Genomic DNA, 18,653 nt, shown 5'->3' with positions numbered 1-18,653 from the left:
TCAATGTGGCTATCTCATCTCTGTGTTTCTCTCTGGCTCTCCCTCTCCCTTACACTCTCTCTGAAAATCAATAGAAAAAATATCCTTGGGTGAGGATTAAAAAAAAGAAAAGGAAAAAAGAGCCAAAGTGTTTTCCAAAGTTGTTGTACTAATTTGTACTCCTACCAACAACAGATAACAGTTTTCATTATTTCCTAGTAATATTTTTTGTCAGGTTTAACATAAAAAGTTCATCAAGTATCGTGAAAATATCTTAAGAAACTATGAAGCAAACTTATTCATTTCATCAATAAATATTTTTTACTACCTACTTAATGTTACCAAAAATGGTACAGTGGTAACTCAGTAATCAAATGCATTTCCTTAACCTTCTCTTGATAGCAAGAAACTCACAGATACTTGTTCTGCTAAAGATTCTCATACTTAAAAAGAAACATTCAAGGGGTAAAAAATTGAGAGAGGGAGGGGGAGAGGGAGAGAGAGAGAGAGAAAGAGAGAGAGAGAGAGAGAGAGAGAGAGGGAGAGAGAGAATTCAGAGAGTTGGAACAGCTGGAGCAAAGACCTACTCAAAGGATTAGAAGGATTAAAGTATCTCTGTACATGCATATACACATGTGCAATCATACATGCTAACATGCATGCACATGCATGCAATCAAAACCAGGATAAAAGGTGTCATCAAAGTGTAGAAGGGCTATAGATGTGTTTTCCAGCTCTAATATTCTTTTTTTTTTAATATATTTTATTGATTTTTTTACAGAGAGGAAGGGAGAGGGATAGAGAGTTAGAAACATTGATGAGAGAGAAACATCGATCAGCTGCCTCCTGCACACCCCCTACCGGGGCTGTGCCTACAACCAAGGTACATAACCTTAACCGGAATCGAACCTGGGACCCTTCAGTCCGCAGGCCGACGCTCTATCCATTGAGCCAAACCGGTTAGGGCAAGCTCTAATATTCTTAATGGGAAATTATGAAAGGTTAAAAGCCAAGAGTTTTACTAGACTATACAACTATAGAGCAATTTCTCTGTGTAACAAATTCAGAGAGTAACTGGAGCTGGACACAATAACACTCAAGTGAACCTTAGATCCAGCATGATCAGACAGTCAGAGCACTTAATTGCCTATTAGGATGTAAAAGATGTTGAAAGTCCCTCTCACCTCCAAAACAGATCTTCATTTCCTCCCACAGTGCCTGAAACCACATTTGCATTATTGTATTCTGTTGGACACTCAGGATTTTTTATTCATTAACAAATATCTGCATTAAATTGCAAATATCTCTGGACACAGGAAACTTATGAAAAATTAGCTGACATGGATAGGCACCTGAAGAAAAACAAAATAGGAACAGAGATACTGAAAAAGAAGTTGGAAAGAACCAAACAAAAAGTCTGCCTATTTCATCATTTTACAGACATCTGACCTTAACATCAATAGGAAGAAACATTACTGCTATAGTTAATTGACTGAAAATTTCGTCTACTGAAGACGCATAAGTATCCTAAATTGCATAAAAGTTTTATTTGTTTGTTTGTTTATTGTTATACCTTTCCAGTATGCTCTACCAAATTACACTCATGTCTAATTCCATGGGAATATCATACAAATTCAATTCCATACATAATTTAAAACAGGAGAAAGAACTAGGAATGAAAACGGAGAAGCTCATAAAAAGGAACAGTGATGTGTCAGATAGTGAAATGCCGGTGCCACAAACCTGGAGGCCATGAGCCTTGATTATTCTCCAGAAAAGCCTGCTTACGGAGACTGTGCGGCTGGCACCCATGGAGCAAGTGACTTGTAATGAATGGAGCCCTTAGAATTTTGTATTAATTGCAGTAAAACATTTAAGAATCTGGCACTTCAACTGGTTAGTTCACACTAATTGAACACAATGCTGAACATTATCCTCAGACACCAAACGAAAATATTTAACAACCTATAAACAGTGACTCAATATGGAATTCTTTGTCTTATTTAAGTCAAAAGAAACCAGATTACCTTGTTAGGGGTTGAACAAAGTAAACAGAAATTGGAAAAAATCCAAAACTTCTCAATCAATGCTGGCTTCTACTAGGTTTGGGCTGTTAATAAAAAATACATTGTAAATAAACTTAAGCCTTTTTTTTATCTACACTTGTATGTGTGTTCTTAAAAAGAATGTAATAGACTCCAATTCTTAATCCTTCCCCTTAATTCCACTATTTCTCACTATTTCCTGTACTAGTTTGCTTCTGCTGTTGACTTTTATTTCCATCATAAGTTACACCAATAAGAATTCAGAATCCTAACATAAATTTGGTAAACACATAGTGTCTATGCCTACTTAGAAACTAAACGCTTACTTAGCCTTCTTTAAATGTAATACTGCCATTCTAGTACTTCCAAATATGCATAGACTATACTTAACAGAAACTTTATTAGCAATTTTTAACACAAAAAAATGGAAAACATGTTTCTTTAAAAATATCAGGTTCTTAAAGGTTCAATCAATGAGTCCCTTTCTCTCACAAGTATGTATACATATAAATAGTGTGCTATATGATAAAAAAAATCTATAGCACTTCTAAATCTGTACACTGTTAGCAAGGACTAAATTTCCTACCCAAACAAACAAACAAAAAAAGGAATACAGTATACTAAATTTTCCTAGCAAGTTAAGTAATGTAATTTTTATTATGATCACTTAAACTCATTGTTAATGAAAGAATAATTATCAACAATTATTAGATGAAATATTTTTAAATATTTGATAAAAAGTGAAATTAAGATTAAAAATTTTGGTGCTACTATATATGTAAAAATATACACTTATATACATAGGCGCAATAGTCCAGAATTATAAAGACACAGCTACAAAAATTTGTTTCAAACCTACTGATAAAAATGTGAATTATATTATTTTTCAAAGTGATCAATGAAGATTTATATTAATCCTGTGAATTTTATATATATATATATATATATATATATATATATATATATGTAAAATAGAGGCCCAGTGCACAAAAATCTGTGCACTCTGGGGGGGGGGGGGAGTCCCTCAGCCTGGCCTGTGCCCTCTCGCAATCTGGGACCCCTCAAGGGATGACCACCTGCTGGCTTAGGCCTGCTTCCCCAGGGGATTGGGCCTAAGATGGCAGTCAGACAACCCTCTGGCAGCCCGGGAGCCCTCGGGGGATGTCCACTTGCCAGCGAGGAGCAGACCTAAGCTGCAGTCAGACATCCTTAGCACTGCTGAGGAGGCAGGAGAGGCTCCCACCACCACCGCTGTACTGGCAGCCATCAGCCTGGCTTGTGGCTGAGCAGACTGGGATGCCTGGCCAGTCTGGGTGAGGGGCTGAGGGCCGTTTTCAGGCTGGCTGGGACTGAAGCCCCCAGCCTCTCCTTTTTTCTTTTTTCTTTTCTGGGATTTATTTACCTTCTATAATTGAAACATTGTTGCCGTCACTGGCGCTCCCAGCTCTGAAGCCGCAGCCAGCTGAAAGCAGGTATCTGGGGTTTGTTTAGCTTCTATAATTGAAACATTGTTGCTTTCGGAGCTCAGAGCCAGGCCGCGGCCGGCGGGGAACCTTGGCTTCCTCCATCACTGGAGCAAGCTAGCCTCCTACAAGCTTCAGCTGCATGGCTGCCAGCCGCCATCTTTGTTGGCAGTTAATTTGCATATCGCCCTGATTAGCCAATGGGAAGCATAGAGGAGGTACGGTTAATTACCCTTTTTGTCTTTTATTAGATAGGATAAAAGCCTAAGCGACCGGCCAACCAGCCAATTGGCCAGTAGCTATGATGCACACTGACCACCAGGGGGCAGACGCTCAATGCAGTAGCTGCTGAACGAGAGCAACTTTGCAGAGTGCCCTCTCACACTCTTGGACCCCTTGGGGGATGTCGGACTGCTGATTTTGGCCCAATCCCCACAGGCCAGGCCGAGGGACCCCACCAGTGCACAAATCTGTACCGGGCCTCTAGTACTCTATATTTGTATAGCACTTTAAAATTAAAAAATCACTTTTATGTACTAGTAAATGCTCTAATTTAAAAGATAAATTGTCTATAATAAAAATAAAATTATCAATATATAAACAAAAAGGTTACCTTTCACCTGGAATAGGGGTTTTAACCTTTTTTGCATCACAACTGCTAAGATGGCTGACTTAACAATACTTCCATGGGTATTCCCAAGATTATGGATAATTAATATCATGCTAACTAGAATTCACCCCTTTATCCCTGGCTCAAGATATCAGGATGCAATTCAAGGAAAGGTGCACGAATTCGTGCAGGACCTCACCGAATTTATGCAGGGGTGCTTGGCCTGGCGGGCGATCAGAGCTGATCAAGGCGGTGGGAGGTTGGCTGAGGGAAGGGGCTGCAGGAGGAGGGGCTGCGGGAGGTTGGCTGCCCCAATCAGGGCCATCAGACAGCGAAGGAGGGAAGGGCCGCAGGAGGCTGGCCAGGGGGAGGGGCTGTAGGAGGTTGGCTGCCCGGATTGAGGATGTTGGGCCAGCCGGCCAGAGGGGAGGAGCCGCGGGAGGTTGGCCAGCTGGTCTGATCAGGGTCATTGGGGCTGGCCAGCCAGGAGGAGGGGCTGCGGGAGGTTGGCTGTGGGAGTGCACTGACCACCAGGGGGCAGCTCCTGCGTTGAGCGTCTGCCCCCTGGTGGTCAGTGCACATCATAGCGACCAATCATTCAGTCATCTGGTTGTTTGGTCACTTAGGCTTTTATATATATATATCTATGTATATTTCACTGTTACAAGTAAAAATGTACTAGAGCAGTGGTTGGCAAACTCATTAGTCAACAGAGCCAAATATCAACAGTACTTCTTCAAAATAGACTTGCCTAGGCCGAAAACCGACTTCTGTGCATGGGCCACCAAGTTTCAATTGCACTGTACGTGCACCTGCATGTGGTATTTTGTCGAAGAGCCACACTCAAGGGGCCAAAAAGCCTCATGTGGCTCACGAGCCACAGTTTGCTGACCACGGTACTAGAGCATGGCCATAGCAGATCTCAACACAATACTCTTTCTCCGCACTAAGAGAATGGGTGGGAGGTGAGGTGCTGAGTGAGAAGACACATAGTCCACATACTGACTGCAAATTTGTCTTTAGTAAACGAGTCAAACAAATTCACATAAATTTTCAAAGCTAACCAAAATTTATCTGTACTTACAAAAACTATCTGTAAAGTTTAATTGAAACAATTTTACCTGACACTAAACTTTTCAGGAGCTCTTATAATCTCTCCAATAGTCTGAGAGCTGGCCCAGGCTTCCTATACTGCTGCCCATCTCCCCTACAATTATTTCTTCCCAAATCAGCTAGAGTAACTGTTGTAACAGGCAAATCACATCCTATCACTCTGTTTAAGTCTTCAATGGTTTTTTGTAGACGTAAAATAAAATCTGAACTCCTCATCACAGCCAACAATGTCCTATTATGAACTGTCCTCTGCCTATCTTTCCAACCTCATTTCACATCATTCTGTCTGACCATAATAGTCTTCTTGGCTACAAATCAAATGCATCAAGTGGTCTATTTACTTAATGTTCACTCTCCCTGAATACTCTTTCACAAGATCTTCTCAAGATCTATTTCTGTAGAATAAAAAGGTGATTAAAATAAAATCTCAAGTCTGGAAGAGCTTACCAGTGTAATAATAAATGTCAAGACACAATGCAAAATGTCTGGAAGAAAGTAGGGGCTCAATAAATGCTAATTCTCATCTTGTTTCCCAATAAGGATAAGAGGTTTAATCAGAGAATAAATGAAAAGCCAACTCTGACTCGAGCAGGAGTTAACAAATACAGTCATGGGCCAAATTCATCCCACCACCTAGTTAACATGGCCCACCAGCTAAGAATGTTTTTTATATTTTTAAATAGCAATGTAGGGCAAATATTGGCCCTCTAAAAGATATGTTGAAATTGTAACCCCCAGTACCTGTGAATGTAACCTTATTTTGAAATAGGGCCTTTGCAAATGGAAGCAAGGTGAAGTCATATAGTATTAGGGTGAACTCTTAATCCAATGACTGGCGTCTACAAGAGAAGGGAAAAGGAGATTGGATACAGAAACAAAGAAGAAAGCCATGCGACAACAAAGGCAGGGATTGGAACAATGCAGCTTAAAACCAAGGAATCCGAGGATTGCCAGGAGCCACCTGAAGCTGGAAGAGGTAAGGAAGGACTCTTTTTCAAGAAACTTCGGAGGGAGCATGGCCCTGCAGACCCAGGTTTGTGGCCTCCAGAACTTTATGAAAATATATTTCTGTTGTCTTCAACCCCCTACTTTGTGAGAACTGGTTGCAGCACTCCTAGGCAAATAATACAAATAGGTTTTTTTTCAAACAAAAGAAGTGTCTTTCCTGACATGTAAAAATTATATAAAATGCAAATTTCAGTATCTATAAATGAAGTTTTATTGGAGTACAGTCACAGTATTTGTTTACATATTGTTTGTGGCTGCTTTTGTCTTACATTTTCAAAGCTGAATAGTTACCACAGAGACCACATGCCCCCCTCCCCAACTGGAAATATTTACTATCTGGCTCTACATGGAACAAGCTGGCCAATCCCTGTTCTTAAACATTAGCCCAAGTCACAAATAACAGAGCTCTAAAACAGATTTGCACCAGTGAGAGACGATCAAGCAGTAGCCAGATAGTAAATAAAAGTCTAAACAAAAGCCCCCCCCCCAAAAAAAAAAAAAAAAAACAGGGATTTTTATCATGGCAAAATGGTTTAATATTTTAATGTAAATCAAAATTTGGCAAAAGACTAGCAAAATGCAAAGGTGTTCATCAAGAATAGTCTGATATGTCTTATTTTTTGAAATAAGTTAGATAACATTAATCATTATGGAGAAGCTGGGTACAGAGGAAGGATTAATTCACTTTATAAGTCACTTATGTTAGGCAGAAAATATCCAGAAGTCTCCTGAAAATAGTATCAACTGGAATTGAAAACATAATTTAAAAATCCAGACATAGATTGATACTCCCTAATCTTCTCTTTCCAATCTAAATGCCAAATCTAAGCAATTAAAACATTTTACTGACTAAACACTAAAAACATCCCAATTGGCCATGGCATAAATGTATTCCTATTCTAAGCCATTCTGGTACTTTCGGAATGTTTATCTTAAAATGGAAAGTTTCATCATGCTATAGTACATCTATAGTTCATTTTTTATGAGACAGTATTTAAACTCCTATGCTCAGTATACTGCCTTTCACAATAGACCCCAACCCCTATTCAGTCTCATTTTATACCACTTCACAATATTCCAGAAGTTTCTTCGATAGTTGTACTTACACATACTAGTACACCTTATAACAATCTATGCTTTCCTTCGTAACACCCATTATGACTTTAATTACTTTTTTATTCTTCCACACTGAAGTGAATTTTATGATGCATGTCTATCAAGTTCACTATGACATCCACAGCACTCAACACAGTGTCTGGTACATAGGCGCACAATAAATATAACTGAATAAAGAATGAATAAATGAGCAAAGGATTACTAAATATGCCAAGGCAACTCAGGATTCTAGTTTTTTGCACAGAATGCTCCCTTTATTGAGAATTCCTTTTGTCTTGCTTATCTACCTGGAAAATCTTTACTAATCCTTCAAATATAGCCTCCTCAGTAATAGCTTTCTTTACATTACCTATCAAGTTGTTCTGCCTTTCCTCCACATTGCTAAAATACTATTGACCGCATTATATTGTAATGTATATTTGGTGGTACTATCTCTTCATTAAACCTCAAGTTTCTCAAGGATAAACTCATCATTTTCCCCCAACACTTAGCCCAATGTATGGAACATGTGAGTGGTCAAAATATACTTGCTGAATGCATAAATTAAGATTATCTTAAAAATTTAAGACAACAACATTCTAGATCATAGAACAATGTGCATTTATTTTCTTGATCAATTTGTTTTAATAATTTATTGACCAGTGCTTTAAATAACTGTGATAAACTTTAGTTCAAGTAAAATTTAGAAATTAATAAAAGTTAATCTCATGTTATAAATTACTTTATTATAGACTATATCCCCACTATATGACTTAAAATAATATTTTAGGATAAAACCTGAAATTCTTTTTTCATCAACATTCCCATTTCAGAGATATTAACTATAAGTAAGCCATTTAGCATTTTCAAAGTAATCTTTTTGGTTCTTCATCTATACATTTATATACACCCACATGAATATATATATTTATGTTTGTTTATACACATATGCTATAAATTTTAATATTAATATGTGCACCTATGTACTAGATATTGATCACTAATTTATACAAATCCTATTAAGACAGTCTATCTTAAATGCATCCAAAGTAAATTTCATAACTGCAATTTTCTAATATCTGGAATCAATTACATTCAGGAAAGTTGCAAAAAGGCCACCCAGTAATAAACAAAACTTAAATTGTGTCTGCTGTCCTGTTAGTGAGAATTTTTTATTGCTACCTCAGTTTCAGATGTCAGAGTAATGACTTCCATATTCTGATTAGAATGCAAATTGAAGCCATATGTTAGAAACGCATAGGTTTTTAAACGTCATTGTTTTCTGACTTTAAGCACAAGTATGTCTACAAAGACTAGCAATTATTCAGATGAATTCTGTCAATTCTAGATCTAGAAAATGTGCAATTTTTCATTGTAAACTATGTCAATATATTCAATTGTAACACATGAATTAACAGCTAAGATAAACATCAATGGCCAGAGGGAAGTCAAAACTATAAAACAATAACAGAATTAATCTTATTTGATTTTCTTCAAGAGTAAAAATTGAACAATGATTTTATAAACCTATTTTTAATCTTTAGACTTACTAAAGTAACTAAAATTATCTTTAATCTATACTCATATAAATGAAAAGTAAACAACAGATTGATATTTTTATTTATTTTGCTGATGTGTTAAATAAACCAAAATCTACACAAATCAGTTTAATAAGTTTCTAAGATTATGCTACAAGTTTCCCAAACACCTTCCTAGATTGAATTCAAAAATGACCAGCCCAATTATGAATTTAAATACTACGTGCTTTACTCTTTTTCTTTTTCATTTATAACATGAAACTCAAAATGCTATTATAAAACTATCTTTTGTTTTAAAAAAAATTAGTTACAAGAAAACCTGTTATAAATAGTATTTTTTTTAAAAAAGCTGAATTAAGAGTTAATATTTCTAAATTTAAGTACTCAAGAGTGAATATTTCTAAATTTAGCTATCTACCTAATATCACCTAGATGTAAAAAAAACAGAAAAGTCATGCCAGCTAAGCCGTTAAATTACACAATTTGTAGACCTCAAAGTTAGTTAAGTCAATTGCATAAGTATAAAAGTGAAGGTGACTAAAGTGTTTACTGAAATAAAGAGGGACTGTAATGAGGTAAGGTAGAGATAAACCACAGCTCTCACAACAAATAAAATCACTTTTTATTACATTTAAAAATGTTCAACTTGAAATATAGAGAGAAATCTTTAAAAATAAAATCACTTCCAAAAAATCCGTAAACTAAAATGATCTAGAATTTAGGTTTAATTCTTAAGAAGGTATCAACAAAATGTCGAAAGCCTTGATCATATTACAATTTTACTAATACAATATAGACAGTACACAAATGTTCCTTAAAATCTGGCTTATAAGAGTTCTTAAAATAAAACAAATTTCTTTAGTATATTTTTTAAACTACAATATAAGTTAAATCATTAAGTACATAATCAGTCCCCATCGCTGACTAATTATCAGGGCTTCACTTACAGAGCTGCACATTCAAGGTCACTCAAAAATTCTTTGTAAATGCTGCTTTTCTTGTGTTCAAAGAAAACAGAATAATGATTATATATTCTTAATAGAGGCCTGGTGCACGGATTTTATATTCTTACTAGAGGACCGGTGGGGTCCCTCAGCCTGGCCTGCCCCCTCTCGCAATCTGGCACCCCTCGGGGGCTGAAATGGGCAGTCCGACAACCCCGAGGGATGTAGTAGTGCGCAAAGTGAAGCAGCAGGTGGCCAAGGAGCCAAGACCAGGCCAGCACTACGCCTTCCGCTCATGCTGGCCCCCGGCCCGATGTGCATATGGCCTCAGCCGCCACAGCTCGGTAAGCTGAGTGGTACTCCCGCTGTGGGAGTGTACCGACCACCAGGGGGCAGCTTCTGCATTGAGCGTCTGCCCCCCTGGTTGTCAGTGTGCATCATAGTGACCAAACGGTTGACCAGTCGAATGGTTGACCAGTCGCTTAGGGTGTTATATATATATAGATGGCTGGGCTCCTAAGCTATAATCTAAGTTCTTTTTTTCCTTGATGTAACTTAATTTTTTAAAAAGGACTTTAGAAGGTCCACATTACCTAAGAACAATCTTTTTAAAAACCCACAAAGAGAATTTTGGTCAACTTAAAGCAAGAAGTAAGATTTCAGAGTAAATAGTGAGGAAATGGTCTAACTGGAACCTCAATTTTAAAAATAAATTTCAAAAAGTTTCTTTAGCCATTAAATGCCAGGTCCACATTTCTCTGTGATTTAATTTGTTCAGAAATATAAACTTTTAAGGGCTACATGAAATGCCCTTTTACAAGACCTGCAATTTCATTTTTCAATGATTTGGAATGAATCTTCATTGAATTGTCAAATATCTGCAATATCCAACATCATCTGAGACTGACAAGGACAATGAGAGTGTTAACCTAAGAAAGATGCTTGAGTAAGAATTAGTGAGTATTTTGTTATTCTAATTTTGGCTCATCTATATAATCCTAATAGCAGGGACATTGATACTGAGAACTCCCAACCTATAACCATACCTGGGTAAAAAAATAAAAACAATAAAGAAGAGAGACAAAAATAGATAAAAGCAGAGAGACAATAAAAATAAAAGTGAATCTTTCTAGTCCCAGTCTAATTAGCAACCCAAAATTTGTTTTAACTATAGGACTTCAGCTAGTCAGTGGATTTATCACCATAAATCTACACTATCTGCTTGTACATTTATTTTTGGGGGGCCAACTTTAGAGAGATATAATAATATGTAATTTAAGGTATATGATGCGATGATTTCATACATGTATACAATGCAAAAATGATTACCACAATAATGTTTGTTAACACCTCCATAACCTAGCATAATAAACTTTTTTATGAGAACATTGAATATCTACTACCTTCACAACTTTCAAGTATATAATACAATATTGTTAACTACAGTCAAAATACTGTACAATAAATCCTCAGAACTTATTTCTTATAACTGTAAGTTTTTACCCTATGACCAGATCTCCCAATTTTGCCAAAACTACTAGGACAGCCCATTACAACTGCTATTCTACTCTGGTTCTATAATTTTCTACTTGTCTAGAATCTACAGATAAGTGAGATTACACAGTACTCATTGTTCCCTACCTCATTTCACTTAGCATGCATAATGTTCTCAATAACCAACCTAGTAGTCCCAAATAGAATTTCCTTCTTTTATGGCTAACATTTGTGTGCGTGTGTGCGTGTGTGCGTGTGCGTGTGTGTGTGTGTGTGTGTGTGTGTGTGTGTGATCTTTTCTTCATTCATACATCAAGAGACACACATCCTATTAAAAAAGCCTATGTGGTCATGACGCCCTCACGCCATAAGGAGTGATCACCAGGAGGCTGCATGCGCAGCAGGCATGCACAGGTAGCCGGGGGCTCGACGCTGTGTGTGTGGCGCAGAGGCGGGTCCCGCGGCTCTGGCCTACCTCTTTGGGGCAATCCATCGAGGAGTCCCAGATGGGTGGGAGGGGTCTACCTCTTTCGGGCAATTGATCACAGGGCTCCCACACTGTGAGAGGGCACAGGCTACGCTTGGGGACCGCCCCCCCCCCCCACACCCCTGGTGTATGAATTTCGTGCACCAGGCCTCTAGCATTCTTTAAATGTCTTGACTATTGTGATTAATGCTACACTGAGCATGGTAATGGAGGTATCTCTGAGATAGTGATACCATTTTTTTCACATACCTGATACTCAAAGGAGCAATTGCTGGATAAAACTGTAGTTCTATTTTCAATTTTTTGAGGCGCATCCATATCATTTTTCATAGTGGCTGTACCAATTTTTATTTTAAGACAGTACAAAAGGATTCCCTTTTCACTGCAGCATTGTCAACACTTATCTCTTTTATTTTTCATAATGGCCATTCTAAGAGGTGTGAGGTAATATCTAACTGTGGTTTTACTTTGCATTTCTCTAATGATTACAGATGTTGAGCATCATTTCATGTACCTGTGGAAAAATCCTCTGCCCATTTTTAATCAGAATATTTTCTTGCTACTGAGTTGTAGGGGTTCCTTACATTTTTTTAAATATAAATCCCTTATCATCAGGTGTATGGTTTGCAAATATTTTCTCCCATTTCTTGGGTGCCTTTTCATTTTAATGTATCTTTTGCTGTGCAAAAGCTTTAATGTAGACCCATTTATTTATTTTCGCTTTTGTTGCTTGTGTTTTGGGAGTCATATCCAAAAATCATCACCAAGACCAATGTCAAGGAGCATTTTCCGTGTTTTCTACAAGGAGTTTTATAGTTTCAGGTGTTATATATGAGTTAATTAATTACTATACTGATTTGATTACTATAGCTTTGTAATACAGTCTGAAATCAGGAAATGTGATACTTCCAGCTTTGTTATCACTTCTCAGGATTGCTATGGCTATAAGAGGTCTCTTGTGGTTCCATACTCATTTTAGGGTTGTTTTTCTATTTCTGTGAAAAACGTCATTGAAATTTTGATAGGGATTGTACTGAATCCATAAATGGTATTAAGTAATACAGACATTTCAACAATATTAATTATTCCAATCCATGAATATCAGGTATGTTTTCATCGATTTGCATCTTCTTCAATGTCTTTCATCAAAGTATTATAGATTTCAGTGTACAAATCTCTCACCGTCTTAATTAAATTCATTCCTAAATTTTTAATTATTTTTATGCTACTGTAAATGGAATTGGTTTTCTAATATCTTTTTCAGATATTTTGTTGTCAGTGTATAAAAATGCAACTGTTTTTGGTATATTGATTTGGTATCCTGAGACTGTATTGAATTCATTAGTTCTAACAGTTTTTTTGGTGCAGTCTTTAGAGTTTTACATAAATAAGACCATTATCATCTGCAAACAGAGACAATGTTACTTCTACTTTCAGATATACATGCCTTTCTTTTTTTTTTTTTTTTATCTTGCCCCATTACTCTAGCTAGGACTACCAAGACTATATTGAATAGTAGTAGGGAGAGTAGGCAAACTTGTCTTGTCCTGATCTTAGAGCAAAAGCTTTCAGCTTTTCACCAATGAGTATTTTAGATGTAGGTTTCTCATATGTGCCCTTTATTACAGTGGGGTACAATCCTTCAACACCCAATTTGCTAAAAATTTTATCATAAAAGGATGTTGAATTTTGTCAAATAACTTTTCTATATCTATTGAGGTGATCATATGATTTTTATCTTTCATTCTATTGATGTGGTATGTTGAACCATCCTTGTATTCCAATGGGATAAATCCCACAGGGTTATAGTGAACAATTCTTTTACTGTGCTGATAAATTTGATTACTTTATTTTTTGTTTTTTGAAAATTTTTTATTCACAAGGGATATTGGCTTGTGGTTTTCTTTTTCTGTAGTGCCACTATCTGGCTTTGGCATCAGGATAATGCTGGCTTTGTGAAATAACTTTGGGAGTGTTCTCTCTTAAATATTTTGAAAGAGTCTGAGAAAGGTTGGAATTAATTCTTCTTTAAATGGTTAGTAGAATTCACCAATCTGTGACACCAACTGTTTCTGGGCTTTTTGATTACTGATTCAATCTCCTTACTTATTATTAGTACATTCAGATTTTCCATTTCTTCATGATTCAGTCTTGTCAATTTACATGGTTTCTAGGAATATATCCATTTCTTCTAGGTTATCCAATTTGTCTCTGATTTTATTTATTTGAGTCTTCTGTATTTGTTCTTCATTAGTCTAGCTAAAGATTTGTCAATTATTTTTTTCCAGCTCTTCTTTCATCTTTTCTACTGTTTTTCTATTTTCTATTTCATTTCCACTTTATTCCCTTCACTCAGCTAACTTTGCCCTTAATTTGTTCCTTTATTAGTTTGAGTTGTAAAGTTAGGTTTTATTTGAGATCTTTCTTTTTTACTTCATGTAGGTGTTTATCACTATAAACTTCCCTCTTAGAACTCTTTTTATTGTAGTTAGATGTTTTGGCATATTTTTTTTTCTATTTTTGTTTGTCTTAAGATAGTTCCTTTTTTTTAATTAATAAGTCTTTATTGTTCAGATTTTTACAGATGTTCCTCTTTTTTCCCCCATAGCTTCCCTCCACCTGGTTCCCACCCCACCCCATGCCCTTACCCCCTGCCACTGTCCTTATCCATAGGTGTAAGAATTTTATCCAATTTCTTCCCGCACACCCCACTCCCTCTTCCCCCCAAGAATTGTCAGTCCACTCCCTTTCTATGCCCCTGCTTCTATTATATTCACCAGTTTATTCTAACTTAATTTTTAGGTTCACTTGTTGATATGTATTTATTTGTTGTCACTTTGCTGTTCATAAATTTTATCTTTACCTTTTTCTTTTTCTTCCTCTTCTTAAAGAATATCCTTCAGCATTTCATAAAATCCTGGTTTGGTGGTGATGAACTCCTTTAGCTTTTTCTTATCTGTGAAGCTCTTTATCTGACCTTCAATTCTGAATGACAGCTTTGCTGGGTAGAGTAATCTTGGTTGTAGGTTCTTGCTATTCATCACTTTGAATATTTCTTGCCACTCCCTTCTGGCCTGCATGGTTTCTGTTGAGAAATCAGCTGACAGTCATATGGTTACTCCCTTGTAGGTAATTAACTGTTTTTCTCTTGCTGCTTTTAAGATTCTCTCTTTGTCTTTAGCCCTTGGCATGTTAATTATGATGTGTCTTGGTGTGGTCCTCTTTGGATTCCTCTTGTTTGGGGTTCTCTTCGCTTCCAGGACTTGTAAGTCTATTTCTTTCATCAGGTAGGGGAAGTTTTCTGTCATGATTTCTTCTAAAGGCTTTCAGTATCTTGCTCTCTCTCTCCTTCTGGCAACCCGATAATTCGGATGTTGGTACATTTGAAGTTGTCCCGAGGATCCTTACACTATCTTCATATTTTTGGATTCTTTTTTAATTTTGCTTTTCCAAATGGGTGTTTTTTGCTTCTTCATATTTTAAATCTTTGACTTGATTCTTGGGATCCTCTAGTCTGCTGTTGGATCTCTGTATATTATTTTTAATGTCAGTCAGTGCATGTTTAATTTCTGACTGGTCCTTTTCCATTTTTTTGGCATTCTCATTAAGATCCTTGAAGGTCTCACTAAGTTCCTCGGAAGTTCGTAGAAGATTCTTGAGTAACCTTATAACTGTGGTTTTGAACTCTATGTCCTCCATTAGTTTGCTTTCCTCCATTTCTTTCATTTGTGACATGTTTCTTTGTCTTCGCATTTTTGGCTGACTGCAAGGACCCAATGTGTCTATAAGAAGAACTGCTGTGCTGGAGACACCCTTTTTGGATAGGACTTGCTTCAGTGGGGCTTTGGTGCTCACTGAGTCTGCTTCTTGAGTGTGTCCCTTATGAATGTGAGGAGTTGAAATCTGGTATCTGACCAGGGGTACCCTGGCTCCTGGATCTCCAAGTCAACCACTGTGTGAGTCCACCCATTAGGAGCTACAGCGATACCAGCAGATTTCTCCTCTTTGTTTGGGGTTTGGAAGTTTTGGAGCTCTTTGACCCAGCTGTAGTTTGTTAGGTTAGGGTGCAAAAGTGCAGGTAATTCCGTTGCGCCGCTGTGCACAGTTTGGGTGGGGTGTAAACTGAGTGGGGCGGGGTCTCAGAGAATCACCAGGGCGGAGCAAATAGCAATGGCTGTCATCAGTGTCTCCGCAACTCCACAGTCTCTGCGTCCCTGAGTCCCTCTGTGGCCCGAGTCCCGCGCCCCCACAGCAACAATGATCCTTACAAGCAGCTCTGCGAGAAAGCCACCCTCGCTTTCCGACCCGCTGCAAGACAGTCCAGTTTCTCCCCATAGGAGTCTGGAACCACAGAATCTCTTTTTAAACGAGCTCAATGCATTGGACAAACTGTATCCCCATCCAATTGAAAAAACCACGCATCCAGGTGCAGCCCGCCTCATGCACGCCTTTGTACCTCTGTTCTTGGTGCCTCTGCACCTCCTACCCAGTCTCAATGTGCTCCTTTCTTTCCTTCTAGTTGTAGAACTTCCACTTGGCCAGCTTTCACGTGGTTCTGGATGATAGCTGTTTTGTCTTATAGTTGTAGTTTCAATGTTGTTGTGGGAGGCAGCATGCACAGGTTTATACCTTATGACGCCATCTTCTATCTTAAGATATTTTCTAATTTCCCTTTTGATTTGTTCTCTGATCCATTGTTTTTTTCAGGAGCATATTACTTAATTTCCATATATTTGTGTATTTTCCAGTTTTTCTCCTGTTATTGATTACTAGTTTCATACCATTGTGGTCAGCAAATATATTTTATATGATTTCAATCTTCTTAAATTTGCTAAGACTTGTTTTATGACCTAACATTTGGTCTGTCTTGAAGAATGTTCCAGGTGTGCTTGAAAAGAAAGTGCATCCTGCTGCTGGATAAATTATTCTGAAGATGTCTGTCAAGTCCATTTTGTCTATAATGGTGTGTCTATTTTGTCTCTAGTCTGTTTCTTTATTGATTTTCTATCTATTGCTGAAGTTGAATACTGAACAACCCTACTAATATTGTATTGTTTTTCTTTTTCAGTCAGTATGTATTTGCTTAATGTATTGATGTGCTACAATGTTGATGCATTAACATTTATAATTATTATATCTCTTGATGAACTGACCCCTTTATCATTATATAATAAACTTTGTTGTCTCTTGTTACAGCTTTTGACTAAAGTTTATTTTGTCCAATATAAGAGTAACTACTCCTGCTCTGTTTTGGTTACCATCTACATAGAATATCTTTTTCCATCCATTCACTTTAAACAAATACTGTATGTGTCTTTAAAGCTAAAATGAGTCTCTTGTAAGTAGCATATAGCTATGTCTTAATTTTTTATCTATTTAACTAATCCATGCCTTTTGGAGAACTCAGTACATTTAATATAATTATTGATAGGTAAGGACTTACATAACGCCATCTTATTCATTGTTCTCTGGCTATTTTGTAGTTTCTTTGTACCTTTCTTCCTCTCTTGGCTGTCTTCCTTTCCAAATTGGTTATTTTCCACACTGTTTTTCTTTGATTTCCTTCTTTTCATCTTTTATGCATCAACTGTAAATTTTTGCTTTGTGGTAAGCATGAGGCTTACATAAAATATTTTGCATGTAAAATAGTCTTTTTATATTGGTAAAAACTTAACTTCTATTGCATACAAACACTCTACCCTTTTACTCCCCCCACACATTTTGTTTTGATGTTATAATGTACATCTTTTTTATATTGTATATCCACTAACAAATATAGCTATTTCAATACCTTTATCCTTTAACCTTTATGCTAAAGTTGTTGACAAAACACCATATTACAAAATTACAGTATTCTGAATTGAACTATTTACCTTTACCACTGTGATGTTTATTTTCATATGTTTTCACATTACTAATTAGTGTCCTTTCTTTTCAGCTTACAGAACTCCTTTCTGCATGTCTTGTAAAGCAGGTCCAATGGTTATGAACTCCCAAAGCTTTGTTTTGCACAATCTATCTCTCCTTCCTTTCTAAAGGACAATTTTGCTGGGTAAAGTATTCTTAGTTGGAAGTTATGAAAAAGTATTTCACCTTTGACTTTTATAAATAAACTAGAGGCCCGGTGCACAAAAATTTGTGCACTGGGGGGGGGGGTGAGGGGGGGTCCCTCAGCCCAGCTGTGCCCTCTCGCAGTCTGGGACACCTCGGGAGATAACGACCTGCTGGCTTAGGCCTGCTCCCGGGTGGCAGAGGGCAGGCCCAATCCCTAGGTGCAGCCCCTGGTAGGGCTCAGAGCAGGGCTGATTGGGAAGCTGGGGCGCTGCCCCCTGTCATGCACAGAGCAGGGTGGATTGGGAGGTTGCGATGCCACCCTCAGTCACGCTCAGGCTAGGGCTGATTGGGGGGTTGGGGCACCGCCCCCTGTCACACTCAAGGCAGGGTCGATGGGGAGGTTGCGGCGCCATCCCCGTCACGCACAGAGCAGAACCAATCAGGGGGTTGGGGCGCTGCCCCATGTCACGCACAGAGCAGGGCCCATCATGGGGTTGGGGAGCTCCCCCGTGTCAATCACAGAGTAAGGCCGATAGGGGAGTTGTGGCACTGTCCCCTGTCACACACAGAGCAGGGCTGATGGGGAGGTTATGGCTCTACCCCTTCACACACAGAGCAGGGCCCGTTGGGGGGGCGGGGGGGAGGGGTTGGGGCACCGCCCTCTATCACCCACAGAGCAGGGCCGATCAGGGGGTTGGGGCGCCGCCACTGTCACACTCAGGGCAGGGCTGATGGGGAGGTTATGGCTCTACCCCGTCACACACAGAGCAGGGCCCATTGGGGGGGGGTGGGGGGGAGTTGGGGCACCGCCCCCTATCACCCA

The 18,653-nt window shown here is 38.0% G+C and overlaps 1 protein-coding gene across 1 annotated transcript in view; it reads right to left on the bottom strand.

Annotated features, from left to right (window-relative positions):
• TMEM135 (transmembrane protein 135) overlaps positions 1 to 18,653 on the bottom strand; it is a 216,582-nt gene that overhangs the window by 157,449 nt on the left and 40,480 nt on the right. The window lies entirely within an intron of this gene.

The sequence above is a fragment of the Myotis nattereri genome (assembly GCF_964212035.1).
Source record: "Myotis nattereri genome assembly, chromosome: 9".
Lineage (NCBI taxonomy): Eukaryota > Metazoa > Chordata > Mammalia > Chiroptera > Vespertilionidae > Myotis > Myotis nattereri.
Note: the sequence above shows the minus strand (reverse complement) of the source record. Positions and strands in the feature narration are given on the sequence as shown.